Source organism: Ictidomys tridecemlineatus, chromosome 4 (assembly GCF_052094955.1).
Source record: "Ictidomys tridecemlineatus isolate mIctTri1 chromosome 4, mIctTri1.hap1, whole genome shotgun sequence".
Classification (NCBI taxonomy): Eukaryota; Metazoa; Chordata; class Mammalia; order Rodentia; family Sciuridae; genus Ictidomys; species Ictidomys tridecemlineatus.
The window spans coordinates 79,100,168-79,112,496 of NC_135480.1; the positions used below are offsets into that span (position 1 = coordinate 79,100,168).

At 36.2% G+C, this 12,329-nt stretch overlaps 1 protein-coding gene across 6 annotated transcripts in view; it reads left to right on the top strand.

Moving 5' to 3' along the window:
* The window catches only part of Fat3 (FAT atypical cadherin 3), a 600,104-nt gene that overhangs the window by 344,255 nt on the left and 243,520 nt on the right, over window positions 1–12,329 (top strand). The window lies entirely within an intron of this gene.

Here is a 12,329-nt window from a genome sequence, read left to right on the forward strand (position 1 = left end):
GTGATGCTGAGAAATATTTGTTGGTGGTGAATGTAAGTACTTGCTGGAATTTCCCCCATGACATAACTTCTGTTTGCATTCTTGCACCTCTTCAGGTACCACTGTGGTAAGGAAGGCAGCATGGCTTCTGACAGAAGCTACAGAGAAAGAGGAAAAACGACTTGCCCAACGTCATGCCGTTGGTGGGTGGTGTCATCTATATGATTAAAAAATATGACAGCAACCACATGATCCTTTTACACATACTTTTGGAGAAATTTTAAAATGGTGTTTGGTTAATAACAATATTTTGTCTCCTTAGGGGAACTACTTCACCCTACTAGTATCAAATTTGCTTTAGAGCAATGTTTAGGAATCTCTTGCATATATGAATGGATAATTATTGTTTTGCTGTACAGTCTTAAAACAAATTAACCAAGCAGCACTACATTTTAAACGTGTATTTAACAGTAAGAGAAACAATGCACATGTTAGCATCCTTTTGAATACCATGTGATTCAAATTGCCCCCATATTTCATGTACTACATAATGTCATAATCTTTTGTTCCACATGAATCACATTATTTAGTCTTAAAACTATTCTCATACTCACTTCTAACTTACTTTTAAAATGACAACAGCAACAGTTTACTCTTACTGATTTATTTATTTTTTTCAGTCAGTTCTCTATATGCCTTTAATGTGACTGGTCTCTCCCTTGCATAGCCCTGTCTAATTTCCTTTGTCCTGATAAGACTTTGGACCACCAACTCTCATATCTACCTAAATTTCCTTAGACATGTAGTCAAGTAAATAGAATGTTTTCCATTTTATGAACACTTTTTTTTTTCTTGAAATGAAATACTACAAATACCATGACATTCAACACTGTGGTTGAGGTTTTAAGTGTGTTCAGGAAATTAAAAGCTAGGATCCCTGCAGGAACTATGTGATAATGATACATGGATGATAAGTGTAACAAATTTCACATATATCCAAAAGAGCTGAGTCATCACTGCCTTTTTGCTGTGAACAAATACCAATTCCCTGACCTCAGAATCTTCAAACGTTAAGTTAATGCATTTTATTTCCATTTCCAGTGAGTTGTTTGAGGCAGTATTACACACATGAGTTCTGATGGGTTTTATATTACCAGGATATTGATACTTGCCAACGCTCAGTTAATTTACTTTTCATTTTCAACTCCTTATGGAATGATATGCTGTTAGTTGTTACTTTTCAATCTTATGTTCACGCTTTCATATTGCAATTACTCAGCTTTTAATAGAAAGCTAAATGGAAAAATCCTGCTTGAGTGTGAAATATGTGGATTTACAGGTTACATATTTCCTACCTCTTTCTTCTTTCTACATCATATCTCAAAACTTCAAGCCTGTTTTTTTCCTGACAGTATAATGAAATGGGATATAGCTTATGGAATGGAATAGCTGATTGCATAGTAGTATTCCTGGGTAATTATGCCTATGAGAATTAAGAATGGATAAGAACTTGATAGTGAGATAATATACTCCATGAAAATATAATCCTGAGTCCAGCAATTAAAACCTCCTCATTTCCATCACAGCAGTATTTTATTGCAGAATCAATGCCTCTGGACCAGCATTTCCAACCAGGGCAGGTGGAAATAACTTTAGAGTCAGAGAGCTAGGGAATACTCTTAGAGCCTTCCCTTTGGAGGAGTCTGCTCCTCCAAAAGCAAACTGTTGCCATGGATTGAGTTTCCAAAGGCAAAGACACTCTACAGAACAAGGAAGGAAAAGGTTTAAAATAAGTAGAAATCTTTTGCACAAGGACTCCATAAGTTTGTATTTTTGTGACCATGGTTTATAAATGCAGCTGTTTTGTGTTATGCGGGCTGCTCTAGAAAGCACTCTAAGTCTGAATTTCAAATCAAAAGAGAGCTTTATTTACCTGGCCAGGGACTGTCACCCACATAGAGACTCAAGCTCTGTGGGAGGACAGCAGCTTCCTGGTCTCTCCAAGGAGAATAGAAGCACAAAAACCTCAACTCAGTGACTTGTTTATCACCATGTAAGCTAGCCAGTCACAGAAACTAAAACATTAATAAGTGGGACCTGTGGGCTCTAGGTAGGACTGGATCTGGAAAATCCAGTCAGCAAGCAAGCGATAATCAAAAGCTTAAAAAAAAAAAAAAAAGCATTAGATTTGCAATTCAGTTGAAGACAGTCCTGGGTTTAGGCAGGTGCTAGATAGTCGCATCCTGAATTTTGGGGGTTGGCAGGGTGAGAATCTACTTCAAAGTCATGTAGACCCACAAGGACATTCAAACCCAGGATGTAGCTCACCATGACTACCAATGCATCCTGAGTAAGGTACAATTTGTGGGGTACAAAGTACAGAAAACAATTTTTTATAAGAAAACAGCTTTCATTTCAGTTTCTCAGAAAAAGCTCTTGTAACAGTGTTTTATAGAAGGCAGCAAAATGGAGTCTTAGGCCTATTTATGACAGTTCTTGCTTTATAATTGTCTTATCTCACTTATCAAAATCTTATATCTATACTCTATATTTTTACTAGTCTATAACCTATAATTACACTCTTATTGATTGTATTTATCAATTCACACCATACCATTTGTTGTATATTCATTTTGAGCATTGGATCCTTGAATGCTTACTAAACTAGGATCTTTTCTTTCTTACTGATGACTTATTCATGATTATTAAATAACTGACAGTGGATTGTTTGATTCTTCGAACTCTAATGAACTGTGTGAACCTTTTTTTTTTTTTTTTTCATGGTATCTCTGTGTCAATTCCAAACCAGGAATGAACTCTTAAGTGCCTCCTTGATGATATAGCAAATTGCTTACAGTGGCTCAAAATGGGTTAGGAGAGTTTCTTATTTACTAATTATTATGAATTTGGATCAAAACCTGTTCAGTAGATGTCAGTATCTCTTTGTTTTGTGTGTGTGGCTGTGTGCATGTTTGGTGTGGTGCACATGAGTTCACATGTTAACGTGTGTTTTTCAATGTGCACTACACACATCCCTAATGGAATCCAAGTTTGGATTTGCTTTTGAATAACAACTGCACCAAAAGCTCATTATACTTTAGGCACTTTCTGAGCTGAATTATATGCAGACAATACAATGTATGTTAGTATCAGAATTTGTTTGTGGACTAAAAAAAGACAACTAATGATTCAAATATGAAATTAAAAACCAACAGTTATCATATTTACAAATGAAAGCTCCTTCATCTCTGAATAAGAAAGCAAACAGGAAGGGTGCTCTGTGTGTGTGTGTGTGTGTGTGTGTGTGTGTGTGTGTGTCTACAATTTCTAAGCATATTGTTCCTGTTGATATGTTGTTCTTATTTCGTTTGCAGTCTTCCAAGAAGCTTGGAAGCTGTATCATTTATTATCATTTGTAGAGTTTGTACATTTAGTAATTTACATTGAGCTATTTGATATCATCAGACTAAAAATGTCTTTCCCAGTTAGTAAGTGAAACTAAGATTTACTTATTAAATTTGAAATTTTGTCAATAATCCTTGAAACAAATTCCCCTTTTAGGCTTCTCATGTTCCCACATTAATAGTGCACAAACATTTTAAAACAGATTCCTTTTGAAATGATTTTTTTTTTTCATTTAACACAAACTTAAGTTGATGTTAAGTGAAAATTTGAGGTGATTTAATTTTGATTGAGCTGACATTTATTTTGTACTTTTACAAAGGATCTGCTATCAACATTTAACAATGAAACTAAATTAGTAGTAAAAGCCATATGAGAAAGAGTGTTCTAGTCACCTTTTCCAGGAGGTCTGGTCTTTTTTTTTTTTTTTTTTGAGCATAGTCTATATACAAAAGTTTGATTAGATGTAAATCTTTTAAAAAGATATTAACCCTTAAAGTTTTTCTTAGATATGAATTAGATTTTGTACAGTAATTCTAATGAGTTCTTTCTAAGCCTTGAAACATATTTGTATTATCACTAAAACCACTTTGCTAACATTTATTATATATACATTTTTATATATTTTAAAAATATACATACATTTTAAAAATAGACATTTTAAAGTGTGAAGCTCTGTCATTCTGGGCCTTTAAAAATATTCTAAAGTTTAATTACTAATATAGATCATGTCACTTGTAGGTCCAACTTTTCTCTTTTAGCCTTTTTCACATATATATTTTTTTCATTTTTCTTTCTAAGTAAACAGGCTTCGGATCTCCCTTTTACTTGAAGTCTCACGTTTAGTATCTTGTCCTCGGGAAGCTTTCTTTGGCATCTCAGATGAGCCTCTGTTTCCTGTTTTATGAACTCAAAGCACCTACATTTTTTTATAGCACTTTCCATAATTGAAATTACAGAATTAAAATGTCTCTTTAGTGCTTTCTGTCCCTCATGACTACACACGTGGCAGATTGGAGGTTATGTTTACCCTGCTCATTGAGGATGCCCAGAAATTAGTAGGTGCTTTGATATTTGTGGAGACCATGACAGGCTTTCATCCTCTGCCTTCTTCACTGAGAGATGTTCTTGTCTGAACACATGTAAGTTAATGTTTATAGGAGAATATTTCAAAATCCAGGATCCAGGCTGAATTGAACCAATTTTCTCCATGAGTCTTTCATATGTCTTATTCTGATGACACTTTTTTTTTTTTTTTTGGTCTTTGATTCTCAAAAACATTTTTTCTTTGCTCAGAAAAAAAATCAGTAAACGGCCAACCAAGATTATCAAGTGACTGTCTTCTTTCTGTTTCTTGATACTCCAGTGGTATGGGAATAATTGAGGGAAGGCAGAGATCAAATTACAATCGTCTCATCAGAGGTTATTCAGAAAATACTGTGGAAAGGCCAAAAAAGGCTAAATATCTGGACCTCTCTTAACACAGAAGAATAGAGACGTTTGCTGCAACTTCATCAGGGACCTTTACTAGGAGATTTGCTTTCACTGAGTAACAAGCTTCTTAGTCTTTTTGAGCCTTAGTTTCTTTGTCTCCCAAATGAAGAAAAACAGCAGAACCTACCCAGTATTATTCTTAAAGATTTAGAGAGAGAATTTGCTAATACAGGGAAAGTGCTCAATTAACACAGTATTAGGCATGTTGGGAAAACCCCATAAAAATTAACTATCTTATTGCTTTTTCCATATGTAGAATTAACCCAGTGTCCCCTCATTTTTCTTTCTTTATTTTTTTGATATTGTTATAGAATTTGTTCATAAATAACAATTTCAATTTTGTACTAAATCTTTTAATCTCTTTGTCACAAAATATCCATAGACACAACAGCTTGTTAGGTATCCCTCACCCCATCCCTGCAAAATTCCCCACTTGGAAAAATTTAATTAGGGGATACAGCTAATATGGGAAGGATAAGAAACTTATAAGTTAAAGCTTTTTTTTTCTCAATTAGAAGAACAAGAGAAAGTTGGAGAATATAATTGGAATTCAAGCACTGGCTGATTGGGGAAAGTAGACACTCCCAGAAAATGCAGGAGAAATAAGATGAGGGACTTCTTTTATCTGAATAAAGCCAACATTTACATGTGATTCTGTCAGAAGACCTTTCTTTATGTGGTATTAGATATGCGGTATCCCCTGAAAGCTGACTTGTGAGACAATGCAAGAATTTTCAGAGATGAAGTGATTAGATGATGACAGGTGTAAAGTAATCAGTGGATTAATCCATTGGTATGAATTAACTGGATAGTAGCTGTGAGAAGGTAGGGTCTGGGGATGTGCTTTGGGGGTTTCTACTTTGTTCTTGAGAAGCAGAGTGTTTTATGCTTCCTGGTTGCCATTACCTGGTTGCCATTCTTCTGCCATGCCCTTCTGAAGTGATGTTCTGCCTCAACTCAGGCCAGCCAGCCATAAACTAAACCTCTGAAACCATGAGCCAAATTAAGCTTTTCCTCCTCTAAGTTGTTCTTTTCAGTTAGTTTGGCTGCAGGAAAAAAAAACTAACTAAAATATGGGAAATTAGTCAAGAACAAATAGAAATAATACAGATTATGCCAGAGAGAAGTGATGGTATTCTTTTGATTTTCACAAATATATTCAAGCCTGCTTGGAACTAAATGCCTTACTAACTTAAATTATAATGTAAAGACTATTTATACTGTCTGCTAGCACATGATTAAATAAGAAATGTTCCAGAGAAGTGTTTTGTGAAGTTCATAGGCGGGAGAAGTGACATCAGTTGGAGGAATAACAGCTTCCTGGAAAGTAGTGGTATTGATGATGGACCTTGAAGGACTGGTGAAGTTTTAATGGGTAAAGATAGAACCCTGAAAGGGTCCTGCAGAGGAAATGGGTTTAATAAAGGAACAAGAGCATGAAGATGTGTGGGAAAATGATGGTATTTCCATAAAGCATGAATGGGGTCAGAGTAAAACCACATTACCCTACCAAAAGTGTCTCCTAAATTTGGAGTCACTAAAATTATTTAAACAAAAATTCCAGCTGTCAAACACAAGGATCACCTCCTTCAATTTTAAGGCTGAAGTTTCCTACAGATTCATGCTGAAGCATCCAGTAGGATCTAAAGTTGCCATCTTTTGTTCTTTCCACCAGAGCATAGCTTAGAATAATGGATCATGGCCTTCTTTTTTGAGGCAGACATTGGAAGCCACAGTTGTGACTTCCAACCTCTTCATTCTCCTCATTTATAGAATTGGAAAATCAGAGATCTGGTTTATTAAACACCTTTTTTTTTTTTTTTTGGAGGTGAGACTATTGAGTTCAAAAATAATTAAATGTAAAAAAAATGAACTGAGTTAAAAGAATGCCATAAGCCTCTGAACCAACTTGGATTGATTTTTAAAGTTATGAGAAAGACAGGTGTAGTGGTGCATATCTGTAATCCCAGCAACTTGGGAGGCTGAGACAGGAGGATTAAAAATTCAAGACTAGCCTCTGTAATTTATGAGGCTGTAAGCAACTTATTGGGACTATGTCTCAAAATATAAAAGCCAGCCATGGTGGCACATACCTATAACCCAAACGGCTCTAGAGACTGTGGCAGAAGGATCATAAGTTCAAAGCCATCCTGAGAAACTTAGTGAGACCCTAAGCAACTCAGCAAGACAAAATAAAATATCTACAAAATAAAATAGGGCTGGAGATGTGGCTCAGTGGTTAAGTGCCCCCTGGGTTCAATCCCTAGTACAGATAGGTAGGTAGGTAGGTAGGTAGGTAGGTAGGTAGGTAGATAGGTACATAGATAGGGCTGGGGATGTGGCTCAGTTGTTAAGCTAAGTGCCACTAGATTAAATTCCCAGAAGCCACAAAGAAAAAAGTAATGAAAATCATAACTCTTTTTTGTAATAGGTGTTTTTTAGTATCTGTTTTGAAAAATCATATGAGCACACATGAACTCACCAAATATCCTCCCTCAATTACCCACCAACTCCTCTTTCCTTACTCTTTTGAGAATACCTCCCAAATCCCACCTTTCAGTCAATTTGAAAATTGGTCAAGGAAGTGCGGCAGGCAGTTGATTCCCTAAGAGCTTCTGTTAAAGCCTCACGGGGAAGCTAGTAATTGGCATTCAGGGCAGAGAGTAAATGATGGAATATGTGCTTTGTTTGTTGATAGTAATGTCCCTCTTCCACTTCTGATCTTAGTAATTTGAATTTTTTCAATTTTTCTTAGTCATTGTTGCTAAATTTTGTGTACCTTTTCAAGAAATAACTTTTGGTTATGATGATTCCTCCCCCTACGCCTCTCCCCAACTCCCCTCCCTCTCCCTTTTTCCTACTTCATTAATTTCCACTATCTTGTGTATAATTTCTTCTAGTTGCTTTAGGTTTAGGTTACTTATCTTTTTCCCTGTTTCTAAAAGTGGAATTTTAGATTATTAATTTAAATATTTTTAATATAAGCATTTATAGCTAGAAATTTTCCTCTAAACTTTACTTTTGTTCTATCCCATAAGTTTTAGTATATTGTGCTTATATTTTACTTTTGTCTCAAAATATGTCTAATTTATCTTGTAATTCCTATATACACTGTCTCATCATTTAGGAATATGTATAATTTTCATGAATATCATTTTGTGTGGTAAAAGAACATATTTTGTATTGTTTCATTATATTTAAATTTATTGAGGCTGGTTTTTGTTTGTTGTTTTAGGTACCAGGGATTGAACTCAGGGGCACTGGACCACTGAGCCACATCCTCAACCTTGTTTTGTATTTTATTTAGAGACAGGGTCTCACTGAGTTGTTTAGCAACTCACCATTTTTGAGGCTACCTTTGAACCCATGATCCTCCTGCCTCAACCTCCCAAGCCACTGGGATTACAGGCATGTACCACCGCACCCAGTTTGAGGCTGGTTTTATGCTCTAAGATATGGTCTATAAAGTAAATTCTTTGATATAGAAGTTTTAACAGTATAAATTTCATCCAGATGTAATCTCCATGATTCAAAAAATTTCTTTTTTCTCCACAATAGCTTCCTGTAGCAATATTTTAACTTTTTTTTTTAATAAAATTTCAGTCAAACTATCTTTTAAGCTATTTAGGGAAACTGTCATTTTCTTTGATTTGGCATGCTCTCATTCACCCTTTTATCCTCCAATTATTTTAAAGATAATGTCTGTAATTTATATTTTTAATTTATGATTATGTCTTCTGGTTTTATTTCCACTAAAGGCTGGATTGGTTGAAGACTTAATTGGCTTTATTTGCAATTCTAGAATAGGGCAAAACTCCATTCCATAAAATACAATTAAATGTTTCAACTAAAATCAGGCCATAAAATGGAAACTTCCTTTCCATCTGTGCAAGCTATTTTTTTCAGGACAAGGTGCCTACGTATATGACCTTGTAAGTCCAGAAGAAACAAAAGTCTCTGATTAGTACAACCTGAAGAATGAGAACACAGCAGTGAGGACCTAAATTAGAAGTGAGATGGACTGTGACAAATTACGGGATAGACCAGAAAAATAGAGAGACTGGAAACCCACAGTTATCCACAAGTTTCAGTTGGTCTGACACAGTGGTAAGACCATTCCATCAAGATTCCCAGTTACAACCAATCGAAGGCTGATTTTTTTTCATTGTTACCTCTATCACTGTCTTTGTTGTCCGAGGCTGCTGTAATAGAATCTTAGAATTCTAGAGGCCTAGGTGGCTTAACGACAAACATCTGTTTCTCACAATTCTGGAGATTTCTAGGAATTTCAACATGAAAGAGCTGATAAATTCAGTGTTTAGTGAGGGCCTTGTTCCTGATTTGCATATAGTCAGCAAGAGAGATGGAGAGAAAGAAAGAAAGAAGCCCTCCTGTGTCTGTTCTTTTATGGGCACCAAGTGTTGTCATGAGGACTCACCCCTCATGACCTAATTACTCCACAGAGGCTCCATCCCAGATATATTAATATTAGGGATTAAAGTTTCAACATATGAATTTGAGGGGGAAGTGGTTACAAACACACAGTCTGTATTTTTTACCATCTCAAATCAAGACATGATCTTGAAAACCACCTCCTGGTTTAATTCCAAAACTGAACTCTGTCTTTTTTTATTTTTAGTTTGATTGATTTTATTTTTTTAAAATACATGACAGCAGAATGCATTACAGTTCTCATCAAACATATAGAGCACAATTTTTCATATCTTTGTATATAGAGTATGTTCATGCCAATTCGTGCCTTTATACATGTATTTTGTTATTTTTTTGCATTATAATTCTTATTACACATATATACCACAGTTTTTCATATCTGTTTACATATGAAGTATGAACTCTGTCTTTTATCCTTATCAGAATGTCTCCTTCCCAGTCAACCAAGGGAACACACTTGCATATGCTGAGGTTTCATCAGGGAATCAGGAGTATCCAAATGAGCAGAGAAGTGGAGAGCATACAATAATTCTTTGTCTTTTGCAGGAGGTGGGGAGATAAAAATTAATTTTAAGAAGGCCTTTGAAGGCCTTTGAAAAGTCACTATTTTGAGACAGATTAAAATCACCAACATTTCTAGCTTATCTTTAAGGCTTGTATTTCTTTCCCAAAACCTCCTCCTTGAGATGTAGAAGCTCATTTAACCAGATCAGCGCTCTTGAGACTAAATAGAATGAAATGTTCCACAACATTGCTTGGCATAAGCCCCCCTCTGTGATCTGGCTCACTCTTCTAGATTCCACGGCAGCGTTATTAGCTTCCACAGTACGTGCCACTGAGGACCATCTTGTTTCCTTTACATTACTGATCAGGATGGTTCTGCTACTTGGTCTTTTACCCTAAAGCCTTGTCCTTGTAATCTGTGCTATTTTGAGAGTGACTCTGGATAGCCGTTCTTTGAATTGCTTGGGTTGGTATGATAACAATGGCATTAAAATTATGTGTACATGTAATAAAAGCCAACCTCAATGAATAGCCACAGCATTGTTTCTCATGCCCTGGTGAGTGGAACCCCTCAATCAGAAACCCCTGGGAGGTTTGTTTAAAAGCCAGATTTGGATACAATACCTTTGGGTTGTGGCTCAGCAATCTATGTTTTAAAAATCCACTTAATTCTAATACATTAAAGTTTTAGACCTGGTGATTTAGCACTGTTGGTAGGTACTCCATGTAGGAATGAATTCTTACCTTGTGGTTAACCTATAGTTAATTTTGCCCTAACACCTTAAAAAACTTGGTGGAATATAATTATGAAAGAGTTCCTGACAATAATGCAAATAATTGGTTCTCTTATTGATGTAGTTATTTTTGTACTCAACATTATTTATTGATCAGGCAGTATTCCCACTATAATCGCTTGCTAAGCAATTTTTCGTGAGTAGAGTTCATAACCACTAACTTTTTACACAGGCAAATAAATAGCGGGTGAGACCATTGTCGAGTAAGAGTTGATTGGAATCCATCATCGCTGTTTCCTCAACCTTGACTCCTGAGGTACATCTGAGGTTTTCCCTTGTGATAAGAAACAAGCATGCCAGTAGATTTATTTATCAACCTCCTAGCTGAAGCATCACATATCACAAGTCACACATGACCTGCTTTCATGAGATTTTAAGAAGAAGTAGTGAAAAATCAGCTAAAAGGAGAGGAAAAAGGGCTTTTCAATTGCAGGGTCACATAGAGTTCTCGTCTGAGCCTGAGTAGTTTCATAGTGAAGCCACAAAAGTTAATAAAAAGGAGTTTAAATCTTCTGCCTGAGATGAGTCTCTTCTCTGAGACTCCCCGCAAGACACTTGGCAGCCTCGTGTCTGCGTCTGCTCTGTGAACAAGCTTCCTCTCAAAGAATTACGATTCTGTTCCTGGGTGTTCCATGATGATATATCAGTCACTGACAGCCAGATCCCCTCAGGGGCCTCCCTGCAACTTTGGATCCAAGGAACCTCCCACAACGAGGCTGACCCTACCGATGTCTTTCAAGGCCTTTCCCACTTGGCTTTTGAAATCCATGGTGTTCACCCCTGATATTGTCTTAAAACCTTAGGAAAAGCCTGAATGCAAAAAGTTTCTATCATGTCAGCCTGCAACGGTTCCATACAGCAATTCAATTCTAATTAAATATTGCAGAAAAAGAAGGTGTGTTCCCTCCAATGATCTTGATGAATACAGGTACCTTGTCCTATGAATTTTAGCATTTTTAGTCTTCTTCACATCACCTGCTTTTCTCACCTCACCTCCTCCGTTGACTCACTTAATGCAATAACTCTCACTGCAATACTTGGGCTACATATGTGCCTATTAAGGTTACAACAAATTAATTTGTTAAATCAGATGGATTAGCAGATGATGTATCAACTAATTTATGTAGTATGTGTAACAAGAAGAGAATGTAAGTATTCCATATCATGTTGTATGAAAGCAAGATAATTTATTGCTTACATGCTACACTAGGGTACTAAATTGTGGCGGGGAAAAGATTAGATACTGATTGTTTTTAAATTGCAACACTTAAAATATTATAGAATTAGTATTGTTGCCTTGTAGATATTTAAAATTTTTAGCCCTTACAACAAACCTGAGACTCTTACTGTGTGCTCATTACTGCACTAGATCCCAAAACAAACAAGGATGCAAAAACAGACAAGACACGGCCCCTAATCCCTAGAAGCTCGAAAGCAAGAAACCATTATAGTGAAACCATTACAGTAGCTTGACATAGCCATGCACACACACTGTGAGGGCAGTTCAGGAGAGGAAATAAGCCCTACTGAAGTCAGGGAAAGCTTCCTGGAGAAGCCCCTGAAGGTGATGACACCTGACTGTGGTTGTGTAGTGTCCTTCCAGGTGAAGGGCAACAGAAAACACATTCCCTTGGAGAAGAAGGAATGTGAATAGAAATGGGAGGTGTCTGACAGATTTGAAAAGCTGGATCAGTTGGAAAGCAT